The following is an 8,997-nucleotide window of genomic DNA, read 5'->3' as shown; positions in this document are numbered from 1 at the left end:
ACCCCCCTTTTTTCTGATAGGAGAGAGCTGAGCAGGGTGGTTATGTGTCTGTGCACTACTGCCCTCTGTTGGATGGTACTAGAGTTTCTCTATACCCACACCCCAGATGAATGAGCACTCCTGGTTGGCTGGCAGGTGACCCAGGCAAATATGTCAGTATTGGACTAAGACCAATTAAAAAAAAATAGTTGGCCTGTATAAGCTAAGAGAGACCTCTCTCTGATGGATAAATAAGAGTGTAGAATTTCTAACCTGTAGGGTTCTTGCTTCTATTCTGGTGGCTGCCAGGCAAGAGGCTGGCATCTGCTGCTGAATGACAGGACAGACTTTGTGATTAAACTGCTAGATCTTTGGCTTTTTTCGGGAAGTGAAAATAATCACAAGATAAAGTGTCCTTACTTGCATTTTTCCCCTTTCATAAGTGCAATAGGGCATAAAAGGGCTTTGGCTTTTGGCTACACTCAGAGGTGAAAGTTTTTATATGGGTATAAGAAGAGAAGTTCAAGCTCTTTGCAAACTATGGCTAAAGTGCCCATGTCAATAAGATGTATACAGTGACCCAGGACACTGGCTGGGAAGTTTTCTTTGTTTTGGCAGATTCCTCTGCCCTCCTTCACCTTCTCCAAGGTAGCGAGAGTAAGTGTCCAGGCAGGAGCCTTGGGGATCCTGCCCTGCCACTACTGGCTGAGTAACTTGGGAAAGTTGTCTGACTCTTGGACCACATTTTTTCTCACGTGTAAAATGAGGCATTTGAAATAGATGCTATCTCAGAGTCGTTTCATTTCTAAGATGCAATAAATTATCTTTTCTTCCTAGATGATAATGTAAGCACAAAGAACAAAACTATTTAAAGACCACACACATACCCTCTCAAACAAATCACCTCCCTTTGGGAAAGCAACATGTTCACTGTGATAATTCAGCACCAGGACCTGAGGTGTTGGGAACAGCTTTGGCTGGTTTGCTGCTCTCCAAGGAAATTCTGTGCCGGCCGCGTTGGACAAGCATCCCTGCCCTGCGGCGCAGAGTCTCCAGGACCAGCAGATGGCGCACTTGCACAGTGCACACATTTTCCAGGTTCTCAAGGTAAATGGTACTGATTAACATCCAGAAATAACACCCACTGATGTTTGAACAAATTGCAGCGTTTTCCAGGCCACTAAAACCATGGCACTTTGTGAGCTGGAACATTTGCTAATATTTAAAATGGTTAGAAAGATTGTTAATCTATAATACTTTCGAGTGTTAACAGCCTCTTTCACCCACGCATCAGAAACCCTTAATAAATTGGCCTTTTGTTTTTTCAGGTGGGGAAATTAGGGCAGAGGGTCAATTGGCTAAGATCACAGCAGAACTAGTCCAAATAATTCAGGCTATACACCTTGGTGATCTTTTAGAATTGTCGTTCCTCTTGCCCTTCCTTTCTTTAATGCCCACTTCTCTTGGTTGTGGAGGGGAATGTGTGTGCTGAGTGGGGATATGGAAGAGGAATTGACATCTTCTGCACTTTGGGGCATTGCCACCTGCCATGGTCATCATAACTCCTGATCGCCACAACCTATATTTGGAATACCTGTGATAATAAGAACTGGCATTTATTGATTACTTACTTTGAGTCAGCCATTGTTCTAAGCATTTCTCACACGTTAATCATTTACTCTTTCCAGCAGCCCATAAAGGAGGCAGAGAGAGTAAGTAACTTACCTAGAATAACAGATGTTTGTATTTTTCTGGGCTGTAAAAGCAGCAATGACTTCAATCTATTTTTTTAGTGGTAATCACTCTTTCACCCCAGATATTTTCCAGCTAACAGATCATTGACTGATTTTTAATATTTAAATTGAGAAATTTATTGGAGCTTTGGTGATATCAGGTAAGTAAGCCTTGGCTATAGTAGCTTGTAATGCTATTATTAGTGCAGAAGATTTCCTTTCACAACCTTGTGCTTAGAAGGAATGATTCACTAGAAATGGAAATAAGATGTAAATGAAATGGGGAAGCTTGGCAATTTAATCACTCAAGTAATACATATTTTCAAAGTGCTCACTTAATCCATTAGTCACAAGGCAGCATTAGAGATGTGTTGGGGGGTTTCACTCCAGCAACATTTATTTATTTCAAAAACATACATAGTGGTTACTGCATACCAGGCACAAATATTAGTTCACTTAATTCTCACAACTATGATGAGCCCCTTTTACAGATGAGGAAATCAAGGTTCAGGGAGGTAAGAAACCTATCTAGTAAGTGGCAGATCAAGATTTAAACCAGTCCCTAGCTTCTGATCCATGCTCATAACTACTAGGCTGTGCTACCCCTATCAATAGGAAGCAGGTATGCTGGTGGGATGTAGAGTATTTAACCAGAGTCAAAAGACAGAAACAAACAGTTATAGTGTTGATTTCTTCCTAACAACAATCCTTATATAGCAAATAATTTCCTTCTTTCTCTCTCTCTCTCTTTTTTATTTTTTGAGACAGAGTCTCACTCCATCACCCACACTAGAGTACAGTGGCACAATCTCGGCTCACTGCAGCCTCCACCTCCCGGGTTCAAGGGACTCTCATGCCTCAGCCTCCTGAGTACCTGGGACCACAGGTGCATGCCACCACACCTGGCTAATTTTTGTATTTTTAGTAGAGACGGGGTTTCGCTACGTTGGCCAGGCTGGTCTCGAACTCCTGGCCTCAAGTGATCCACCTGCCTTGGCCTCCCAAAGTGCTGGGATTACAGGTGTGAGCCACTGTGCCTGGCCATTATATAGCAAATAATTTCTAAAATAAAAAGTGAGACTAAAAATAGCTAAGTTAGCTACTAGCCTTGATAAAGGAGAATAGGAATTATAAAGAACAAGAAACTGTAGGGAGACCTACAGATGTTTTGTTTGTTTGTTTTTGAGACAGAGTCTCGCTCTGTCTCCCAGGCTGGAGTGCAGTGGCATGATCTCAGCTCACTGCAACATCCCACTCCCAGGTTCAAGTGATTCTCATGTCTCAGCCTCCTGAGTAGCTGGGACTATAGGCGTGTGTCACCATGCCCAGCTAAGTTTTGTATTTTTAGTAGAGATGGGTTTTCATCATGTTGGCCAGGCTGGTCTCAAACTCCTGACCTCAAGTTATCTGCCTGCCTCAGCCTCCCAAAGTGCTGGGATTACAGGGGTGAGCCACCCCGCCTGGCCTGCTTTTTAAAATGAGTAGTGATGTTTGTGATACTTAGAACAATAATTAGTTCATCATTTTTACTGAAGACTAAACAAAAGGAAGTTGCATGACATCACAGTTGTGTGCGAGTGAACATCTGTTGTTTTTCTCCTTCCCCTTTCTGTGATGATGTCATCCTTCAAGGCATGTTTCCTAGGAGAAAAACCTTCTCCGTTTATAAGGTGCATGGAATCAGCTGGGGATCTTGTTGAACTCTGGATTCTGATTTGGTGGGTCTGGGATGCAGCTCCAAATTCTGCATTTCTAACCAGCTACTAATGCTGCTGGTGTGCAGCCTGCTGGGAGTGGCAGGACTCCTTCCCTTCCTCATCCTGCTTGCGTGTGGGGTAGCCAAAGATGGTACCTTCCACATCACATTCCTTCTACCTTCTGCATAGGAGTGGTTGTCATGTGATCCAGATTTGACTAGATATGATTCTTATCTGGAATTTGGTTCTCCTGCTCCCAACTCATATACCTAGGAGAAGCCTGGCTTCAGGAGGAGGCAAGGAAGCCAATTCACTGAGAGCTGCAGAAAGAGGAAAGGAGAAGGGGGAGAGAGAACAAGGATGACTGGATGATGTACTTTGAATTCTGGAGGCCAGCTCTGTCCAGGAACACAAGCCAATAAAGTCTCTTTATGCTTAAGCTAATTTGTATAGTTGCTGTTACTTGCAATTAAAAGGATTCTGCCTAATACAGAAGTAATTTAGATTTGATATAAAGGAGAATTCTTTACTTTAACAGGAGGGTGCTTTGCAACTCTTGCTAAAGACCATTGGGAACAGAACAGATACTGAGGTTATTTTAGGGAGACTTGCAAGAATAATATTAAAATATTGAATAATTAGCATGGCATGGATGCCGACCAGTCAAAACAGACAGCAGCCACAGTGACATTCTGGGAACGCCAGCCTTGGTCACTTGGATGCCATTTGTAGTAGGTACAGGATCTACAGTATTTTTGTGTTGTGAATGATATGCCTGCATTCTTTAGGCACATAATTTTGCTAAGGAGGCTTTCATTAATGCTTTAAAAGATACAATGTTCTCTTACCTTTTTTTAAAAAATAAATTATAAACTTCCATTTCCCCCCAATATTTTTACACAGGGCTAATTCATTGTGATGTCAGGTGATCATCTTCATGTTTTTTAGAATAATCTTCAGAAAGTTCTCCTATAAAATTAATTTTAATATCGCTAGCCTTTACTTAAATAGAACTATCTTATTCTAAATGTATTAAGTAGATAACTGATTAATATTGCAAAAATGGATACCTTTAATCTTTAGGAATTCTAGAATGTTAGATGAAGTCGAGAGTGATATTAAGATTTGGTTTTATTTAAACATGCTAAAAATATTCCAGAAGAAGCCAGAGTCAGTTCCAGGAGTTACAACTATGGTGTATTCTATCTTTAAAATATGCTGTTATGAAGAGAAGCGGGCTAAAGGGCACAAACATACAGTGAGATAGAAGGAATAAATTCAATGTTTGATAGCAGAGTATGATGATTATACTTAACAAACTTGTATAGTACTCAGGTGACGGACACCCTAAATACCCTGACTCACTCACTACCCATTATGTGTAACAAAATATCTGAGGTACCCCACAAGTTTGCGCAAATAAAAAAATAAAATATTCTATTAATCTCACGAGAAGTAGAATAGATTTTTGTGGTTGTGGATTGGTGGACGAGGGGAATAATGGTGATGGAAAAATCCTGGAGACGCTTAGGTTCAGTCACTCTTTTAATGCTTTCTTTGCTTACTTAGTTTAAAGGTAGGAGCATTGCATTAGAAGCCCAGAGATCTGGCTTTTAGTCTGACATCTCCCTGAATTCCACTCTGCACCCCCCACCTCACCTTCTCAGTTTCTGCTTCCCCAACCCGCCCTGAAGCCCCAGTCTTTTGTTGTAGAACAGCATTAGTAGAGCCTGTTAGAGGGAAGAAGCTCTTTCTAGGAATAAGATGCTATACGTTATTCTTAAAGGGAACGTGCAAGCTCAGAGGCTAAGATTCTCCAAGAAAGAGTCAAAAGGCCTTGATACAACAAAGCAGGATTCCAGAGTGGCCTGGCATTGTTCCGGTCTGAAGTACGGGGTGGTTCCAAAATTGGGGACCGTGGAAATAGGTTACAGGGATCTGTGGCTCTAGAACACACATCAGACCCTGTGAATGCACTGAATAAATACCTCGCACGTATTGTGCTACTGTTTTCTAATCTATGGAAATACTGTTTAAATGACCAAATTACAGTTATTAAAAGTATGAATAAAAGGAATGAATTCATAGTAGCTTTCTCTTATATTATTTTCTTAAAGACCTAAGATCTAAAATATGAAATGCCAAGTCTAATCATATGGCAGTCTCCTCCTTTAAAAATTTAAGCCTGTTAAAAAAAATAAGTCCGTGAAATTTTATAGGTAACTTGGATTTTTTAAAAAAATGAAAACTGAAATTCTTTCAGCAGTGAATGTGTGTGTTTTTTTAATTCCCTGGATTGATCAGAGGGTGCTCTCTCTATATCCTTAGGGCTGTGAAGAATTACCTAGAGGCGAGACAAGAGCTCATTAATTAAATATTTCCGTGCTGGACACTCATCTGCCTGACAGTTCTCTCATTATGTGCCCCTGAGAGGGGGACTAGTTGTCAGCAGCTGATGTAAAATAATTTTCTCACTGTTATAACTGCATGAGCAAAGGCTTGATAGCAGTTCTTCATGTCTATTAGGTAAATCATTTGAGGGAAAAATGGTTTTGCACTGAAGGGAAAGTCAAAACATCTCATGCAAAATCTTAAATAACTTGTTTTTTAAAGTAAGAAAAAAAAAAGAACTTTCTCTAACTATAAGTATCTTTTGTTTGTGCCCCAGGGATCCCTCTACCTTTGCTGTCTCTTTCCTCAGGTATATTTCTCTATTTATTCATACAGAGAATATGTTATATGCCCTGATGTGCTATATCAGAAATACCAAGGGTGACTAATTCAGTTATCCTTAGTGAATACTATAAACTGAGAAAGTTGGTATTCTTTATGGCCTGTTTGGTGGGCAGGATCTCTGGGTACTCTTTCCATATTCTTTTGCTTGATAGAGATGAGCACATTTAAAAGCCAAATCTATGTCTATGATCTGTGTCTGCCTGCAGCTAACCCCAGTTGAAATTCTTTTTATTAGGTTGATGCAAAAATAATTGCAGTTTTTACAGCCTCTGGTTATGTGGTCAATTATTCTGGTTCCAACTAATCACATCCTGTTTCTGTAATTGATTTAAATGCAGTAGAAGGAGGCACATCTTGAAATGTAAAAAGTCATCAAAGATCTACCTCCAGAAAAGCACCAGATTTATAGTTTTACAAGCCAATTCCTTAAAACTTCAATGAAGGAGATACTATTTTAAATATTTCAAAGCTTCACAATGCATTTTATAATCACTCTGATGCTCAAGGAAAACAACATATAAAACTTCCATACAAAGATGCCTCAGTGCCCTGCCCACATCCCATGGGGCAAGAGTGGGTTCTGACTTCACCACAGCCAGTCTGTCATTTCTTCTGCCTCAGACTTCCCCAATCCCTGGGAGCTTGGTCAGCCTGCGTGCAGGAGCAGCCCAGGAGTGCGGGCGAGTTAGTGTCCCCAAAGAGAACTGTCAGCCACTGGGGTTAAAACTCAATAAGGAGGCATTCCGGTGTGCATGGTACACAATACCTCTGAGGGTCCCCAAGGGGAATGGAGCCCCAGTTGCCCTCAGTAGTAATCAGCTCATCAATGTACCCTTTATTGTCTTTTCTTCTGTCTCTGTCTCATCTCTCCACTCTCTCACTTTAGTTTCCTGGGATTACCTTTCAAGTAGATTACTGTACTAATGGCCCTATATCAGGCTCTGCTTTTTGGGGGATCCTAAACTAGGACTGGAGGAAGACAAGTTTACTGAAAAAAGTTACTGCTGTAAACAACTAGTATTCAAGGGACAGGTTTCCAGCAGTCAGGGGCATCATGCTGCAGAGGCTCCTGCTTTAAGAGTCACCCTAAAACTTAAAGTATAATAATAAAATTAAAAAAAGAGTCTACTGTCCAGATTCTGCTGGACAGAATCCAGGAACCTCAGCTGCCATCCCACTGTTGCTGCTGCTGTTGGCTACCGCTGCTTTTGGTATTACTGTTGCCACTGCATCAAGTTTAGACTGTCCTTGCGGCTGCTGCCGCTATCAGATATACCATTAGAAACCAGAAACAGGAAGAGGATGGCTTCTTCCAACCTCCGGTCTTCCATTCTTCTCCCATTGCCTTCCGTTGGCAGATCATACTGGAAGCCAGCCAGAAGAGTGGCTGGAAGATGCAGTTTTCAGTGTTCCTGTCTCCTTAAATATCAAAGCACAAAATGTTGTGAATGAGGCCTTAGAGCGAAATGATTGGCTATATAAAACCTATAACCAAAATCGCACATAACTGAAATTCTAGCTTTTTAAAAGTCAGGGACAAGCCAAAGATTCAGGTTATCACAACTCTTTTTTTTAGCTTTTTTAAGTTCAGGGATACATGTGTTAAGTTTGTTATATCGGTAAACTTATGTCATGGAGGTTTGTTGTACAGATTATTTCATCACTCAGGTATTAAGCCTAGTACCCATTAGTTACTTTTCCTGATCCTCTCCCTCCTCCCATCCTCCACCCTCCAGTAGGCCCCATCTATATGTCCCTGTGTTCTCATTATTTAGCTCTTATAAGTGAGAACATGCAGTATTTGGTTTTCTGTTCCTGTATTATTTTGCTAAGGATAATGCCCTCCAGCTCCATCCATGTTCTTGTGAAGGACATGATCTCATTCTTTTTTATGGCTGCACAGTATTCTTGCAGCCACATTTTCTTTATCCAGTATGTGTACCACATTTTCTTTATCCAATCTACCATTGATGGGTACTTAGGTTGATTCTATGTCTTTGCTATTGTGAATAGTGCTGCAACGAATGTACATGTGCATATGTCTTTATGATACAACGATTTATATTCCTTTGGGTATATACCCAGTAATGGGATTGTTGGGTCAAATGGTAGTTCTGTTTTTAGGTCTTTAAGGAGTAGCTACACTATCTCCACGATGGTTGAACTAATTTACACTCCCACCAACAGTGTATAAGTATTCCCTTTTCTCTGCAACCTCGCCAGCACCTGTTATTTTTTGACTTTTTAATAATAGCCATCTGGACTGTCGTGAAATACTATCTCATTGTGATTTTGATTTGCATTTCTCTGATGATCAGTGATGTTGAGCTTTTTTTCATATGCTTGTTGGCTACATGTATATCTTCTTTTGAAAAGTGTCTGCTCATGTCCTTTGCCCACTTTTTAATGGGGTTTTTTTTCTTGTAAATTTGTTTAAGGTCCTGATAGATGCTGGATAGTAGGCTTTTGTCAGATGCATAGTTTGCAAAAATTTTCTCTCATTCTGTAGACAGCTCTTATTTTTTTGAGCTGTATTGATATCTAGTTCACATACCGTACGTTCATGGATAATGTGCAACCATAATCAATTTTAGACAGTTACATCACCTCAAAAAGAAGCTTTGTACCTTCCATTCCACATCCCTTCCCCGCCACATTCCTCCCTCTATCTCACCCTTAAGCAACCATTAATCTATTTTCTGTCTCCATAGATTTCTTTATTCTGGACTTAAGTATAAATGTAATCATACAATATTTGTTTTTTTGTGACTGGCTTCCTTCACTTAATGTTTGCAAGTTTCATCCATGATTGTAGTATTTATCAGTACTTCATTTTTTTATGGCTGAATAAT

The 8,997-nt window shown here is 40.3% G+C and overlaps 1 long non-coding RNA gene across 1 annotated transcript in view; it reads left to right on the top strand.

Annotated features, from left to right (window-relative positions):
• The first annotated feature begins 825 nt into the window (after positions 1–825).
• Positions 826–8,997, top strand: part of LOC129489207 (uncharacterized) — a 97,552-nt gene continuing 89,380 nt past the window's right edge. Inside the window, exon 1 of the long non-coding RNA XR_008659930.2 lies at positions 826–1,086. This is a non-coding gene — a long non-coding RNA (uncharacterized lncRNA). The remainder of the gene's footprint in view (positions 1,087–8,997) is intronic.

The sequence above is a fragment of the Symphalangus syndactylus genome, chromosome 9 (assembly GCF_028878055.3).
Source record: "Symphalangus syndactylus isolate Jambi chromosome 9, NHGRI_mSymSyn1-v2.1_pri, whole genome shotgun sequence".
Taxonomy (NCBI): Eukaryota; Metazoa; Chordata; class Mammalia; order Primates; family Hylobatidae; genus Symphalangus; species Symphalangus syndactylus.
Note: the sequence above shows the minus strand (reverse complement) of the source record. Positions and strands in the feature narration are given on the sequence as shown.